An 18,521-nucleotide genomic window follows, 5' to 3' on the forward strand; every position below is an offset into this window, starting at 1 on the left:
CAAAAGTCGGCGACTTTCGCTGAAGTCGGTTTTCATGAAACGAAACCCGACAATAGCGTGAGGTCGGCCACGAGGTCTGCGACCAGAGCGATGGTGATGGAGGACGCACACTGTGGGCAACGCGATGACATAGGCATCGGTCACCACCATCTTTGAGAAGGGCATGCAAGTGATTGGCTGGCTTTGTGTGGTGTCACAGGGGCTATAAATGGGCATGCACACTGACCGCCATCTTAGCATTAGGGAGAGGTTGCAGCTGCTGATTCAGAATAAGGGAGAGCGTTAGGCAGGGAAGAAGAACCAAAAAACTGCTTCTGCTGTTAGCGATTTCCACTTACAACACAACACTTTGTGTGCAGTGACAGGGGAGGCTCTGTTTTTGTGCATCAGCTCTGTTGGTTATTAGGCTGCCTTATAAGGCTCCCTGATCGCTGCATTATTGCTGTTTGCACACTGCTGTGCAAACTGCTTTTTTAAAAGCAAAAACACTTTTCTTCCTCTTTTCTGCACAGTTACCAAGCGTTCATTTTTCCACCCTTTTGTGTGTGCAGCAGTCCTGCTTATTAGGCTGCCTGCGTCCATACTTGGACTGAGAGCATCATTGTCAGCATCCTCAAATCTCTAGTGAGATCCAAATTCTCACCAATCCTATAGAAACCCTCCACCTTGTCATACACCATCCAATTTCAGCCTGTTACATTGAGGTGTAATCTCTACTGGGCCTGAGACAATAGTTCAGCGTCCTCAAATCTCTAGTGAGATTCAAATTCTCACCAATACTATATACACCCTCCACCTTGTCATACACCATCCAATTTCAGCCTGTTACATTGAGGTGTAATCTCTACTGGGCCTGAGACAATAGTTCAGCGTCCTCAAATCTCTAGTGAGATTCAAATTCTCACCAATACTACATACACCCTCCACCTTGTCATACACCATCCAATTTCAGCCTGTTACATTGAGGTGTAATCTCTACTGGGCCTGAGACAATAGTTTAGCGTCCTCAAATCTCTAGTGAGATTCAAATTTTCACCAATACTATATACACCCTCCACCTTGTCATACACCATCCAATTTCAGCCTGTTACATTGAGGTGTAATATCTACTGGGCCTGAGACAATAGTTCTGCGTCCTCAAATCTATAGTGAGATTCAAATTCTCACCAATAGTAGATACACCTTCTACCTTGTTTTACAGTACCATATAGCTGGTGTTATTTTGGGTACATTTTCACAAAAATGAGGACGTATGGTGGAAGACGCCATGGAAGTGGGTGGGGGTTGCCAGCTAGTCCCGATGGTGGTGGTGGTGGTGTTGCATCTGTTGGTAGTAGCAAAAGCACAATAGCACTTAAGGCAGGAGGTGTTGAGCCTGCATCATCGTCTGGCTCCTCAAGGCCTCGAAGGCTCTCTTTTCTGGGAGTAGGTAAACCCTTTTTAAAGCCGGAGCTTCAGGAACAAGCTTTGGCTTACATTGCTGACACAGCCTCCAGCTCTCTCGCCTCCTCTTCTGAAGTTTCAAAAAATAAAAGCACCGAGTCATCAGTGGAGGCTCCTGGTCAGGAACAACACCTTTCCTTGTGTCCTTCACCCCTGCCAAAAGTGAAGGATGTGGCAGGCCACACTACCAATTACTCCATGGAGCTCTTTTCACATACCATGCCTGGGTTAGCAAGTCAAATCGTGAATTCCCCAGTCCAATATGAATCTGACATGGAGTGCTCTGATGCACAGCCACTGCTAGATTTTTCTGCTGGTACATTCACTCAGAGCATTACATTGTCCTCGCAGTGCACTGAGGCAGAATCAGACCCTGATGAAACTCAGGTGCCCCTTCCTGCATACTATACCACCTTACACGGTGACACAGAGGAAGGTGCACATGAAATTGAAGAGGAGGTGATGGATGACCCAGTTGTTGACCCAGATTGGCATCCATTGGGGGGAAGAGGGTGCCGCTGCCAATAGCTCAGAAGAGGAGGAGGATCCGCGGCAGGCAACGACATCGCAACAGCTGTTATCTGGCATGACCATAGCAGTCCAAAAATGTGTTGCAAAAAACAAAAGAGTTGCAGGACAGCTTGGCCAAACGGTCAAATTAGCACAGCGTGCAAGGTCTCAAAATGTCTTCCATAGTAGGAAGATTGCAGTGTGGCACTTTTTTGAACAAAATCCTAATGATAAGCCAAAAGTTATCTGTAAGAAGTGCGCAAAGACCTTTAGCCGAGGGAAAAAACTGAGAAATTTGAATACCAGTTGCATGCTTAGACATTTAACCACCATTCACTTGCAAGCGTGGATGGACTACCAAACCTCACGTACCACATGTGCACCTGCTCCGAATGAAGGTAGTCAGCAATGCTACATCACTTCCCCCCACTGTAAGCCCACCGGTTAGCACACCACCAGCAGCAAATGTTGAGGTGTCATCGCAAGGGCAAGGCAGTCATGGAATCACAATGTTATTGCTACGAAAGACTGAATCTAGGCCATCAGCAACACCACCAACACCATCACCATCACCAACCCTCTCTCAGTCTGCCATGTCCACCTCTAGTTCCACCATATGCAGCTCTCAAGTCCAGCTCACCCTACCAGAGACTCTGAGTAGGACAAGAAAGTACTCATCCTCTCATCCGCGTACACTGGCTTTGAACGCCCACATTGCCAAACTAATCTCGTTGGAGATGATGCCCTATCGGTTGGTTAAAAGCAAAGCTTTCCGCGAGCTCATGGCCTACGCAGTACCACGCTATGACCTACCCAGTCGGCACTTCTTTTCGCGAAAAGCCATCCCAGCCCTCCACGTGCATGTGAAAGACATTGCACTCAAGCAATCAGTGAGTGTAAAGGTGCACCTCACAACAGATGCATGGTCCAGTAGGCATGGCCAGGGCCGTTACGTGTCCATCACTGTGCACTGGGTTAATGTGGTGGATGCAGGGTCCACAGGGGACAGTGGCAGTGGGACAGTGCTGCCTAGCCTATGGTATAGGAAACTGTTGGCTGTAGGCGTTCGACCCTTCTCCTCCTCCTCCTCCTCCTCCAGAAGCGAAAGCTCGTCCACAGAGCGCAGTCGCACGAGCACTCCATCCGCAGCTGCCAGTGTTGCACACGAGTTGTCCCACTATCGAACAGCTAGTGGTAAGTGTCAGCAGGCTGTGTTGAAGATGATGTGTTTGGGCGACAACAGACACACCGTGGAGGTACTGGCCGATTACTTGCAGCGACAAACTGAATTATGGCTGGGCAGTCTACATCTTGAGGCAGGAAGGTAGTTAGTGATAACGGCTGGAATTTTGTGGCAGCCATAGCCCTTTCAAAACTCAGACACATACCTTGCCTGGCTCACACCTTGAACCTGGTGGTGCAGAGCTTCCTCAATAATTATCCAGATTTAGCACCCCTGCTCCATAAGGTGCGAACACTGTGCTCGCACATCAGCCAGTCGCACGTACAGTCCAGTCGTATGCAGAAGCTGCAGCGATTGCTCCACCTTCCCAAGCACCGCCTAATTATCGACGTTGCAGCAAGGTGGAACTCCACCCTTACCAATGGTTCAGAGGCTGTGCGAACAGAGGCAGGCTGTAATTCATTTGTGGGAGGATACACGGGCAGGCAGTTTGCAGGCAGACATGGAGTTGTCTGGTGTGCAGTGGTCAAAGCTGAAAGACCTCTGTAAAGTCCTTCAGTGTTTCGAGGAATGCACACGGCTGGTAAGCGCAGACGACGCCATCATAAGCATGAGCATCCCACTTATGTGTCTGTTCATGCAAAGTTTGATGCACATTAAGGAGCAGACGTCTGCAGCTGAGGAGGAAGAGGAGGAGGGAAGCCGTGATGACAGTCAGCCATTGTCTGCTCAGGGAAGTCTCGTGGACGAGGTGGAGGAAGAAGAGGAAGAGGAGGAGGAGGAGGATGATGGGGATGATTATTTTGGGGAGGAGGAAGCTTCTCAGGGGGCAAGAAAAAATGTTGGCATGGCAAGGTCAGGTACAGGGTTTGTGCGTGACTGGAAGGATGTTGACTTGCCAGAAAGTGCTCCTCCACCCAGCACTCGCAGTGCATCATTGACACCTGGAACATTGGCCCACATGTCTGATTATGCCTTGCAGATCCTAAAAAGGGACCCCCGCATTGCCAAAATGATGAAAGATGACAACTACTGGTTGGCCAGCATCCTGGATCCATGCTATAAAGGCAAATTCCAAAATATCATGCCACAGGAGAACCTAGAGCTAATATTGGCTAACAAACAAGCAACTCTGGTAAACCATTTGTTTGAGGCATTCCCAGCACACAATGGCGGTGATGTTTTTCCAACGAGCCGTAGGGGGCAACCTGGAAGAGGTGTTCGTGGTGCACACAGCCGAAGTGGCATTGGACACAGGGGTTTCATGACCATGTCGTGGACTGATTCTTCAAGTACCGCTCACACGATTGGTAATACTGCATCGATCGAAAGTGACAGGAGACAGCATTTGTCAAGTATGGTAACAAACTACTTCTCCCATATCGATGTTCTCCCTCACAGGTCATTCCCCTTTGACTATTGGGCCAGTAAACTTGACACCTGGCCTGAATTGGCACAATATGCCTTACAGGAGCTCGCTTGCCCTGCTGCTAGTGTGTTATCTGAACGAGTCTTCAGTGCTGCTGGATCAATCCTGACAGAAAAAAGGACTCGTCTGTCGACATTACCCTTTTTCTACTTTTTAGATTCTTGTCTAATCCATACTGAGGCTGTGAGTGTCTTTGTCGGACTCCGGAAATATACACGCAGATTTTTAATGTTTAAACTATGCTATATATACCTGTTATCCAGTGATACTGTACCCTTTCTCAACTTTGTACAATCACTTCAAATCCATACTGGGCCTGAGACCCTCTGAGTCTGCCTCCTGATATATAGACATAGGTTTTTAATGTTTAAACTATGCTACATATATACCTGTTATCCGGGGATACTGTACCCTTTCTCAACTTTGCACAATCTTGTCGAATCCATACTGGGCCTGAGAATGTCTGAGTCTGCCTCCTGATTAGAAATGAGCGGTGTTCGCCAAGTTAAAATTCCAGCTGTTTTGGGCGGTGTTTGAGCCGTTCGTCGAACTCGAACACTTTGCTTAAAATTCGACTGTTCGAGGTTCCGTTCGAGAACGGTTCGTTCACCAAAAGCGTAACTTCATTTTCACATTAATAATGGTTTTCATTGTTAATAGACTGTTTCATGGCTAAGTAGCGGTGTGTGGTAGCAAGCGGTGTAGTACATCTGTCAAGGAGCTACACCGTGTGTGTTTCTAATTATTTTTTACCGCATCTTGTCCAGAAAATCCTTTTGGGCCTTGTAGCACTGTCTGCTACTCAGCAGAGGAGCCCACCAGTGAACCAAGCTATGCCGCCTGTTTACATAAGAAATGCGTGCTACTCAGCATAGGAGCCCAGCTGTTAAGCAAGCTACAGCACCTGTGGTTTGGACACTTAATTTTTTCATTTTTTCTGGAATGCCGGTTAGGCCTAATTCCAGAATTCCGGCTGACCTGCACTTACTGGGAAATCCTCGTTCGCAGGGAAGAATTGTAATCCCAGATCCCCATCACTAACGGGGTTCAGCAGGTTATATGCACCTGTAAGCGACACACGCTGGACCTTTCAGTGTAGCGCGCATGCAGCCCCGGACATGTAAGGGCATGACAGACCTGTTATTGATCGATCTCACGTGCCAGAGCCTCGCGTGTCCCTCTAGTAAGATTGACGCGTACCGCGGGGGCATGCCGGAGTCTCGTTCGTTAACGGAATTAAGCTGACAAATCGCTAGCACAACTAAAAACGGACATCCACCACCACCCACAGAATCAACAAAGCTTGCAATCTGTAATTCTTTTCTGTAGCTGGCATGGTTGAGGTTTCCCGGGTGGAGTCGAATTAAGCCGCAGGCTCCACTCCTGGTGGTGCCCTTCTGGACATTCCTTTAAGGTTCAGCTTTGCAACCATACTGCCCCGGAAAACAAACACTTTGCCTTCATGGACGCTGTTCGGAGGTTTGTGGGAATAATGCAGCCCGATTAGCAGTTGGCCTAATTTATGGTGGGAAGTCAGACGATATATGATCGTCTTCGATTTCAGATTTTTACTGTTTTTTGGTATTTTACCTTTTTATTCCAGCGTTTCTTGACTTCATAAGGGCATGACATGCCTATATCTGTGTCTCCTCCTCCTCCTTTTACTCATCCACCTCTTTTCTATATGTAGTTGCCATTTTCCATATGTTATTTTTGTATTCTGAGCATTTTGTCTGCTTTGGGACACCTTTTAAGGTGTTTTGTAATTGTTTTCTATGTGTTTGTATGTGTTTGTGTTTGCCTGCCATTGTTTTCAATGGTGTTCGACGTTGTTCGTCGAACGTTCGACAAGCATTCAATGAACTTGCCTCGTGTTCGACAAACCAGAACGAACTGCAACACTAGCGGGGTGGCTCAACACTACTCCTGAATATATAGACGTACATTTTTAATGTTTAAACTATGCTATATATACCTGGTATCTGGTGATACTGAAAACTTTCTGCCAGGAAGTCCTCCTCCACCCACCACTCTAAGTGTATCACTGACACCTGGAACATTGTCTCACATGTGTGATTACTTCTTGTGGATCTTCTTGTTAAATTGTGGTGTGATCCATCCTGAGCGTGTGACAGTCTGTGGGTTATTCATGCAATTTAGATGTACATTTAAAAATTACCCCAACACTAGTGTATACAGCTCTACGCTTGTGATACATTACCCATTTACTGCTTTTTATATTCTGGTCTAATCCAAACTGACCAAGTGAGAGTTATTTTCTGACTGTAGAAATAAATAATGAGATTGACAACAATGACCCCTACACTGTGTACAGCTGTACTCTTCAGATCCATTACCGTTTTACGGCTTTTTATCTTGTGCTGTAATCCATACTGAGCCTGAGAGCGTCTGTGTCTGCCTCCTGAAATATCTATGGAGATTTAGAATGTTTAAACTATACTATATATACCTGCTATCTGATGATACTGTACACTTTTTCTAGTTTTTATACTCTTGTCTAATCCATACTGAGCCTGTGAGAGTCTCTGTGTGACTGATGGTATATATAGGGTGATTGACAATCATCCTTTGACTATATAGAGCTGTACGCTTCTGATACAGTACCATATATCTAATGTTATTTTGGGTTCATGTTCTGCAACATTTTGAAGCTTGGTGGAAGAGGCCGCGGACGTGGGCGTGGGGGGGCCAGCTGGTGCTGATGGTGGTGGTGCATCTGCTGGTAGTGCCAAAAGCACAATAGCAGCTAAGGCAGCAGGTGTTGAGCCTGTGTCATGGTCTGGCTCCGGAACGCCTGAAAGGCTACCTTTTCTGGGAGTAGGTTAACCGCTTTTAAAGCCGGAGCATCAGGAACTGGTTTTGGCTTACATTGCCGAAACAGACTCCAGCAAATGTGCCCTCCTCTTCTGAAGTTTCAAAAAATGCAAGCACTGAGTCGTCAAGTGCTGGCTCCTGGTCAGGAAGAACCCCTTTCCTTGTGTCCTTCACTCCCATCAAAAGTGAATGACGCAGCAGGCCACACTTTACATTAGTCCATGTAGCTCTTTCTATCATACCATGCCTGGGTTATCAAGTCAAATCGTGAATTCCCCAGTCCAAGATGAATCTGACATGGAGTGTGGGTGGCCAGCCAGGGCATTGGGGTTAATCGGTACCGGGCCGGTGTCTCAGAGGGATGTGTCACGTTGGTGGTGATGACCCGTTCTGTGGCCCTGGGCATCCATGCAAAGGGGTGAATAATGTTTATAGGTGAATGATACGTGACGCCACCTGTGGTTTCTGATCAGATTGACCCACGCTGCAGTGTCGCTTTTCTGGGACAGATGTTGTGGTGCAGCTAAGTTGTAGAAGCCCTGTACAGGTAGGGCCGTAGTCGCAGGGCAGATGAAAGAGTTGGTATATGGTGTGCAGTGCAGGAAGTAGCAGAGCCGTGCGCATGACAAAGGAGAAAGATGACAGACACAGTCGTGCAGTTCCATTACCTGTACTTGGTAAGTGCCGTCCAGGACCCAGAGTACAGATGGAGAAGGAGTTGGTCAGCCTGGAAGCAAATTTGGAATTCTCTCTCTGCAGATAGGTAGTGTGGCCTCCGTTCTAGCGCTTATCTGAGGTACTCGCAGTACTGAGTTCCCCTTGTTGATTCTCTTTCGGAACTTTCTCGTATGGCCGGCAGCCATAGCCTTTTCCTTCTGGCTCACACACGTCGCTGCTGGGGCCTCCAAGTCTTAGTTGGGAACAGAGCATTTACAGCTGCTACTTCCTCCGGTTTCTGCTGCAGGACCGTCAGTGTCCCTACAAACTCGGAGACTGGAATCCCGACCGTGCACTCCAGCTAGGAGTGAGCCTTAACTCTGCTCATCCTCCAGCTCCCCTTCTCATATCCACACACTTCCCCCTTCCCTTCACAGACTGCCCTAACTTACCTCCTCCCGACTACAGAGAGCAGCTCCTCAGCAGTCAGGTTCAGAGGTCTCCCTGCTGGCCTGGAGTGGGAACTGTGTTGTGTGTTGGTTTAACTGCTAGAGAGATCCTTTGTTGCTCCCAAGCATGACATCACACTCCCTAGGAGAAAGGTAATGCCACTGTGGCGACCGTACTCCAGGGGGCGCCACAAGTGCACTGATGCCCAGCCCCACTGCTAGATGATTCTGCTGGTACATTGACCCAGACCACTACATTCCCCTCGCACTCTACACAGCCAGAATCTGACCCTGATGAAACTCAGGTTCCCCTTCCTGCATACTATACCACCTTACACGGTGACAAAGAGCAAGGTGCAGATGAAAGTGCAGGTTCCTTGAGCAGGTGGGGGGGCATACTCATGGGCGACGGCACTGGCACAGGGCCCCTCATAGTACACAAAAGTGTCTCTGCCGGTGGGGGGTGGGGGGGACCCGCCGTCAGTCGCACCGCCGTACTATGAGGGGCCCTGTGCCAGTGCTGTCGCCAACGAGTGGGCCCCCCCTGCTTGCTCAGGATCACAGCACTTGCAAAGTTGAAATACTTATCTCTCCCTGCTCCACTGCCGTGACGTCTTCCGTGTTTCCTGACAGTGACATTCTGGTCAGAGAGTGCGATGACATCACGTCTGTGCGCCCTCTGCCTAAACAGTCCGAGTGCAGTGAGATGGAAGATGGGGACGACGAGGAGTCCAGACTAGTACAGGGATTCCCTAGCAAGGAGACTTATTTAATTGTTTTCAATGTTGGGACAGCTATTTTTGTGGAGCACTATACTCTGGAGAATGATATATGAGGCCCACCATACACTTGAGCATTCCAAAGGTGGACATCAGACACTGGAGCAGCATTTACAGGGCCCATTATGCACTGGAGCATTAGAAATGAGGCTCATTATATATGGAGCATTATTTGGGCCCATAACACAGTGGAGCTTCATCCATGGGGACCAACATATACTGTAGCATTATGTGGAACTCATCATATACTGTTTCAAACATTATATGGGACCAATGATTCTGTTTGGATAAATATATGGACCTCATTACTCTGTGTGGCGCACTATGCGGTGGCCATAATACTGTATGGAGTAATATACTGTCTGTTTTTGGAGCTATTGGAGAATTTAAAATGGATATCAGTCATGAGATGTAAGAAGTGAAGTATTTTTCATTGCACTATACCGCTAATTCTATGCCGTATCAGAGGATCATGAATTGTGGCATGTGTTAAAGGAGCCCAGTGACACTCTTTGGCCCAGGACTCACGAAAATCTGGAGCCAGCCCTACCCCCCCCACTACTTTAGCCAAATAACCCCCAGTTTTCAATGCCTAACTATTATTATAAAGTAAATAAAGGTTGACAAGCTTAAGTAATAAGAATTGATGTTTTTGGCATTAAAATGGGCACTGTAGGTGTGTTTCCTGTCCTCCACTCACTGCCGACCTTGGTTCCCCATTGACTTGCATTGGGTTTCGTGTTTCATTCGGCCTTCGACTTTTCACAATAATCGGCCGATTTCGTTCGACCCGACTTTTGAGAAAGTCGGGTTTTATGAAACCCGACTCGACCCGAAAAAAGGCAAAGTCGCTCATCTCTAATGAGGAGCATTATAATGAAATGTGATTTTTACCATACAATACATGCCATAAAAGCAATTCCCAAAAAACAGTCAGAACTGCATTTTTTCCACAATTTCAACGTACTTGGAATTTTATTTTTCATTTTACTTTATTTTTTCGTTTTTCCAGTACACTATGTGGTAAAATGCATGGTGACATTCAAAAGCACAATTTGTCTCACAAAAAAATTAGCACTCCCATGTCTATGTGGACAGAAAAATAAAAAAGTTATGGCTCTAGGAAGAAGGGGAGGAAAAACGAAAGCACAAAAATTGGAAATTGACCGTGTCCTGAAGGAGATAAATGGGGTGTCCACTACTGGAAAACCCATAATTTATGGATAAAGGCAGGTTTTAAAAAGAAAAAAAGAGAAGATTCTCACATCTTGGACCTGCACCACTCATATCTTGGACCGGCACTACTCTCACATCTGGCATCACATTTCCCTTCTTCCCCTTGGACTCAACAACTGCGAGTTGGAGGCATCAGATGAGTCAATCAGCAGCCACTGAGTAAGTAGATTGGTCCTGACCTTGGAGGACAGTATCATTTGTTTTTTCGCCTTCCATTAATGAAGTGTTTTCCAGTAGCTGCCAACCCCTTTAGCAAAATAAGGTAAGTGTTGCTGACAATGCACTAGAAAACAATGAAATTATCTTCATTAAAATGTATTGAATCATAGCCACAGTTTAAATCCTTGAGAAAGATGCTTATTAAAAGGAAGTTTTATTTTGATCATAGAATTCATGGATTTTACCATAAAATATCAGAGAAAAATTAAAATAAAATAAGTTTACTTCTTCCTTTAAACACATCATAAAAGAAAACATTTTCCTTTTTTTAATACAATAATTTCCCCAAAAGGTTCAATGCCTGGAGTGCAGAGACTTTTCCCGAGATACCTGCAGGGAAATCTTTCATTAATATTGAATCCCTGCTGGGTGCTGAAGCTGAGCTGTGTCAGTGGAATACGGATTCATTAAATATAAATGGCAAGATGCCCTTTTAGAAAATGTAGCTTGCCTGTTTTGGCAGCATGGAGGGTAGTTCTCAACTAATCAGAAAATGATGCATTAACCCATTCAGTGGTGATCTAATAAAAGATGGCATCTATTGACTCCTAGAATCTAGGAGGCACATTATGAAATTGACAGGGTTTAGAAATAGATTTTATGATTTTCCTATACCATAACATACACTTTAAAGCTTTTAAAACACAATTTTGTTTCTGCGTGCAATTGAATGAATAGTCTTTGCTATACTAGGTAAGAAGAACAGTGTGTGCTGTAATTAAAAGATAAAGGTACTGCAGGAAGATTAGGATAAAAGCAATATCATAAGAAAAGTGGATGCACGTTTAAAATGTTCTACAATGAATAGCAGCAGCTAGAAAATTATTTGGCAAAAATATGGGCAATAATAATAAAATGTAAAATATATTTTCCTGTAACTTTACTATTGCCCACACAATCTAATCTGGGTCATACAGAATTAATTTATATGCATGGACATTTCAACAGGACTGAATTACGCAGTTTAGCTAAACAAACATTCATCAATCTCTGTCTAGACAACTATTCTGAGTGGAAGTGCAACGGATGCAAACAAAAAGGTATGTAATAGTCTCTCTCTTTTAATAGAAAATTGTTTTTTCACATGTTTTTCAAAAATATTACAGTACACTGAATTGGCATAAATACGGAAAGGTATACGGGAACAAGCGTTGTTCAAAAGGCACATTTCACAATTATTTTGCTGGGTAAACAGGCTGCGATTACCCAACGAGTGGGTAAAATATTTGTTCTTCTGGTGAAATGAACTTTTATGTAACATAAAAAATCATTGTTCTAGGCAGCGTATCAAACTGTGTGAACAGAATTCGCACCGCCGAGAACAGTGGCAGTGTGCAATGAGCGATCTAATATCGTGTGCATTATTTACTTTTCTCTGCCTTGAAAACAGGCACTCAAGCAATGTCAATTGGGAAAAGTTTATCAATCAGATTCTTTTCCATCACAATGGGGGCCAGCGTGTTTCCACTAAAGCCCCCGTCACACACCGCGAAATCGCTAGCGAGATCGCCGCTGAGTCACAAGTTTTGTGACGCAACAGCGATCTCACCAGTGAGATATCTGTGTGTGACACCTATCAGCGACCGGCCCCCCTGCCGGGTATCACTGGTCATGCTCGAATGGCCTGGACTTTTTTTTGATCGTTGGTCTCCCGCTGGCCAGCACGCATCACTGCGTGTGGCAGGCGGGAGAGCAACGATCAGAGAGCTCCCAGCTTGTATCCAAGGTAAACAGCGGGTTTCTAAGTGCGGTGTGACGCTTAGAAACCCTCTGTGTACCTTAGATACCAGCGCGCTGGTGCAGGGAGCTGATAACAAAGAAACCCATTGTTTACCTTGGTTACCAGCTCCCTGCACCAGCGCGCTGGTATCTAAGGTACACAGCGATGCGCGCGCTCGTTGTCGCTGGTGCTGATCGCTGGTGAAGCTGCCGGTTGTAGCGGCACACCAGCGATCCTGACAAGTTCAGAATATAAAGGTGATGTTTCTTAATCATCTAATTATTCCACCTTATAAGAAATCCATGTCTTAGGGTCCAAGACACCAGAAAGGAGTTAAAACTTCATCTTTTATTAATTTCAACTGATGAAAGACACAAACAGCAGCAAAACAATGTAGTAACATTTCGGCCATATGGCCTTCCTGAATGAAGGCAAAGATAAAAAAAAGTGCTTCTCACTAAATTAAAATATCATCAAAAAGTTAATTTATTTCAGCTCTGTCAAGTCAGCAGTAGTGTTGAGCGAAACAGGTCAGTCAAATTAAAAGGACCTGTTGAAGCGTATTGAGCGTGAAACGGCTGTTGTCCATCTTCCTGCACATTGCTCCCGTGCTTATGCCGATGCCTTGTGTATGTGAAATAAAGTGATTTGATTCACATGAACGGTGAGTGCCATCCTGCTTTTTCTCTTTCTCCACAACAAATTAAAAAATAGTCGACTTTAGCTAATGTCGGGTTTCGCCGATCGAAACCCGACCATAGAGTGAGGTCGGCCATGAGATCGCCGATCAGAGCGCCAAAGTCGCGTTTCAAATAATGCTTCCAGTGTCTTTTCTCAGCCAATGAAGGTGGACGCACACTGTGGGCAACAAGATGACATGGGCAGCGGCCACCACCATCTTAGAGAAGGGCATTGAAGTGATTGGCTGGCTTTGTGTGGCGTCACAGTGGTTATAAAAGGCTGTGACCGCCGACCGCCATCTTACTTCTGCCGATCTTAGAATAGGGAGAGGTGCTGATTCTGAACAGGGAGAGCGTTAGGCAGGGAAGAAGAAAAAAAACTGCTTCTGCTGATAGCGCTTTTCACTGTACAGTTAGTGTGCAGTGAAAGGGGAGGATTTTTGTTGTGTGCAGCAGCGCTGGTGGTGATTAGGCTGCCTTTTAAGGCTACCTGCTAGCTGCATTGCTGTGTGCACACTGCTGTTCAAACTACTTTTTTTCAAAGCACTCCAACTTTTATTATTTTGTCCTTGTGAGTTACTGATCGTTCATTTTTTCACACACCGTATAGCGGTGTACGCTCCTCATACACTACCGTGTACCGGCTGGTATCACGGACAAATAGAAGCTATTTTTCCGTTTTTCCAGACCTACACCTTAGAGTGCTGTCCGCTTTTCAAACAGTTTTGTATGTCTGCTGTTTGATTACAGTCAAAACTAGACAGCGTGTGTCAGTCCCTATACAAATAGATGGAGATTGACAATTTTCCATACAGACACCGTATAGCAGTGTACGAACCTTACACACTACCGTGTACCGCCTTGTATCACGGACAAATAGAAGCTATCTGTGTGTGACTCTGGAAAAAAAAGCCGAGGAGTTTTTCCATTTTTCCAGACCTACACCTTAGAGTGCTGTCTGCTTTTCAAACAGTTTTGTATATCTGCTGTTTGATAACGGTCAAAACTAGACAGAGACAGCGTGTCAGTCCCTATACAAATAGACGGAGATTGACAATTTTCCATACAGACACCTTATAGAGCTGTCCGATTCTCAAACAGTATTGTATATCTGCTGTTCTCATTACAGTCACATCTATGCAGAGTCAGCGTGTGTGTGACACTCCGTAAATACATATACGGAGATTGTTAGTTACACAAAAAACGTATACAGCTGTACACTTCTGATACAGTTTCGTATATATGCGTGTTGGATTATGGTCCAATACATACTGTGAGAGCGTCTGTGACTAACAAAATATATACGTAGATTTAATTTTTTTAATACACCTTACACAGCTGGACGCACCTCATACAGTACCATCTCTCTGCTGGTATTTTTGGTACATTTTCCCAAACATGAGGAAGTATGGTGGAAGAGTCCGCGGATGTGGGCAGGGGGGCGCAGCTGCTTCTGATTGTGGTGGTGCATCGGCTGGTACTGGCAAAAGCACAATAGCAGCTAAGGCAGGAAGTGTTGAGCCTGCGTCATCGTCTGGCCCAAGAAGGCCTGTAAGGTTGCCTTTTCTTGGAGTAGGAAAACCGCTTATAAAGCCGAAGCATCAGGAACAGGTTTTGGCGTACATTGCCGAAACAGCCAGCAGCTCTATTGCCTCCTCTTCTGAACGTTCAAAAACTGCAAGCACGGAGTCGTCAGTGCAGGGTTTTGGTCAGGAAAAACACCTTTCCTTGTGTACTTCACCCCCACCAAAAGTTAAGGATGCGGCAGCCCACACTTCAGATTACTCTATGGAGCTCTTTTCACATACCATGCCTGGGTTATCCAGTCAAATCCAGAATTACCCAGTCCAAGATGAATCTGACATGGAGTGCACTGAGGCACATCCACTGCTAGATGATTCTGCTAGTACATCAACCCAGAGCACTACATTGCCCTCGCAGTCTATTGAGCCAGAATCTGACCCTGATGAAACTCAGGTGCCCCTTTCCGCATACTATACCACCTTACACGGTGACACAGAGGAAGGTAAAGAGGAAGGTGCAGATGATTTTGAAGAGGAGGTGATGGATGACCCAGTTCTTGACCCGGATTAGCATCTATTGGGGGAGGAGGGTGGCGCTGGCAATAGTTCAGATAAGGAGAAGGATCCACAGCAGGCATTGACATCGCAGCAGTGGTTATCTGCCAGGCCCGTAGCTGTCCAAAAACGTGGAACAAAACTAAAAGAGTTGCAGGACAGCTTGGCCAGATGGTCAACTTAGCACAGCGTGCAAGGCCAGAAAATGTATACCATAGTAGGAAGAGTGCAGTGTGGCAATTTTTTGTCCAAAATCCTACTGATGAGGCAAAGGTTACCTGTAAGAAGTGCGGAATGACCTTTAGCCGAGGTAAACAACTCAGAAATTTGAATGCCAGTTGCATGCTTAGACATTTAATCAACATGCACTTGCAAGCGTGAACGGAGTACAAAACCTCAGGTAGCACATGTGCACCTGCTCCGACTGAAGGTAGCCAGCAATGCTCCATCGCTTCCCACACTGTAAGACCACCGTCACCATTAAGCACACTGTCAAGGTGAAAATATATTTTCTTATATAACTTTTATACTTTTATACTGTGAAACAATAAGTTTTTCCTAATTGCTTGCTAATGCAAATGTAACTGTATTAAAGATGGCTGCCAGTGTTCACTTTCACTTAAATTCAGTGTCTAAAGAGTTAAGTTAAGTTTCATTTCTCCTAAAAAAAGATAACTCAGGAATGTGAAGAAGAAGTAACCATCGGGAGACTTTTTGACGAATCAGAGAGAGACTGGACACTAGATGTATACTGCATAAACCCCGCCTAATGCACGCCTTCCCCTAACACTCAATATAGTATTGTGTATTTGTAAATAAAGCCAGTTGTTGTACTGCTCCTGACAGGTGTGGATGCGGGACATTAGCTAAGACTGAATCAGCTGCGTGTCTGAGTCATTCTTAATTGGTACCAGATGTTTTGCGCTCGCACAATGATTTGGAATGACTGGTGAATGAGGATTTATTGTCGTTTACGACCCCGACAATTTGGAGCCCAACGGGGGGCGTGGACAGTGATCCGAGGCTCCTCTGGACCCATGCCTGGATGTCTGTGGATGATACCTGTAGTGGCTGACCTCGAGGACTGATCACCCTCCAAAACACGGTAAGTGAGATCATATACACTGTATGTGTCACACTTGCTAGTGTCTCAGCCGTTATTGGTTTGTCTGTGGTCTCCTTGGGTCTGAGGGGTGACCGGTCGAGTGGTGAGACTGAGTGCGATCCTGTGCCACGCTCTGAACCAGCAACTGAGAGACGTCGCATTCTGCGCATCCTCGTGTACACCACACCTCCTCCACCGGTCATTGTACTCCATTTAACCACCCTACCCGTGACTATTGTCTAGTAGTGAAGTGGAGTGATAAATTGAGCTAGTTGCAGATTGTGGGGCAACTTAGAGGAAGGGATAGGAGACGCAGCCTCTGTGATATTGTACCAGCTAGGTAATTAAGACGTCCCGAGAAGGGACCACCTGTATTTCTGTGGAGGGCTCTCACTAGGAGACCGCCTCCCGACTGTTGGAATATCGTGGCAGGATAATCTGTTAATCACTGCTGTTCAAGGTTAGGGAAAGGAAATATTGAGCGCGAGGCTCTTTTCCTAGTACGTCGAATGTGAGGCTCCGTACTGTGGAACATCAGTGTTGATATCGCTACCAGTGGTTTTTCTGCAGAGAACCATAGTATTCTGTAAGAGTCATGCTGCGTATCTTAAAGCAGAAGAAGTCTGTGCCCCACAAGTTAGATGAGGATGCTGTGGAGGTCAAGGCAATAGTAGCGTCACGGGAAGGCAAGAAGGCAGTCAAGAATGTTGAGAGATTGTATAAGCATGTAGGATTGCCCTCGTCAGGGAAATTACAGCCGGCTATGTGGCATAATCTCATAGAGAACAAACGAGGCATGTTGAAAGATAAAGGATTGTTAGAACAAGCACAAGCTCATCTGCGAGTTGCGCGAGGCTTGAAGAATGAAGGATGGAAAGAGATTGATGGGGAAGGAGGATCAGACAATGCGGAACCTGTGTTTGGTTATAAAATGCCTTTGAACTGTGATCTTATAGATTGTAAAATGGCCGCCGTGCCACTGATGATGAAAATGCAGTCCCAACCACCGCCCTATAATGGCGACAAGACGAGCTCTCCAGAAGCGTGGGTGTGTCCTGTTTGTGGCGTGCAGAATCCAACCTGGGTGGAAACCTGCCGTGTGTGTGGGGCGGGCCGTCCTTGGGGTTCCGCCCAGACCATGGACGGAAGTGGGGCATGCCACGCCTCCACCGGCAGCCATCTTGGTGCACCCGGAATTCCTCCCCAGCCACTATGTCCGCTGGTAACACTTTCCGGCGAGTACTATCAGGGACCACAACTTCCTGAGAAACCTCCGGCACCGACCGATGCTGTTCCCACCTCTAATGTTCCTGTTTCTGTTCCGGCCTCTGGGCCTAGTCTCCCGGTGCAACCCACTGTGATATTTGTAAATACACCTGGTCAAGGTCCCTTCACTCTTGATGCCCTGACCGGCAGTATGGCTTTCCGGTCCGTAATGCGTATGAGGCGCCAAGCTATCGGAGATGATGAGGGATCAGAAGATTCTGACAATCAGGTTGCTACAATTCCCCCTGCCCCGCCACTGCTATTAGGTCCGTTCGAATCCCCCCGGCCCGGAAGGAGCCCACTACCTACCCCTCTCAACAAATCCTCTAGGTTGCCCCATGACCCTGAAATCTGGTTCCCCTGTCATTCACGCTATTACATCACACCTCAGGGCTCCCAGGTTCTTTTCTCAGTGGGGTATGGGGACATAGTTACCCACCAGGTAGGAGCCATAGTGAACCCAGCTAACTCTACCCTGTCGCATAGAGGTGGTTTGGCCCAACAGATAGCTAAAAAGGGAGGCCCAGCCATAACCCAAGAGTGTCAGGCCTACCTTACCAATTATGGCCCCTTGCATCCAGGAGACGCTATGTCCACCCAGGGAGGGAATTTGCCCTGTGATATAGTGTTACACACTGCAGGCCCTATATATGATTACAGGACACCCGAGCATTGCCGTACAATATTGCAGACCGCCTTACAGACAGTGCTTATCTTTGCAGGACGGCTAGGGAGAGATACACTTCCTCGTAGAACTTTGGCTATACCATTGATATCTTCAGGACTCTTTGGATACCCACTGGGCCCCTGTATGAAGGAACACGTTGAAGTCATCAAGAATTGTCTCCAATCAACCCCAGATCTCGATTTACAAGAAGTTAGGATCGTCTGTTACCATGAATCCGGATTAGAGGGCATCATGCCCTTGGTAG

Source organism: Dendrobates tinctorius, unplaced genomic scaffold (assembly GCF_039654945.1).
Source record: "Dendrobates tinctorius isolate UK_male_01 unplaced genomic scaffold, ASM3965494v1 ptg000062l, whole genome shotgun sequence".
In the NCBI taxonomy this organism is placed as follows: Eukaryota; Metazoa; Chordata; class Amphibia; order Anura; family Dendrobatidae; genus Dendrobates; species Dendrobates tinctorius.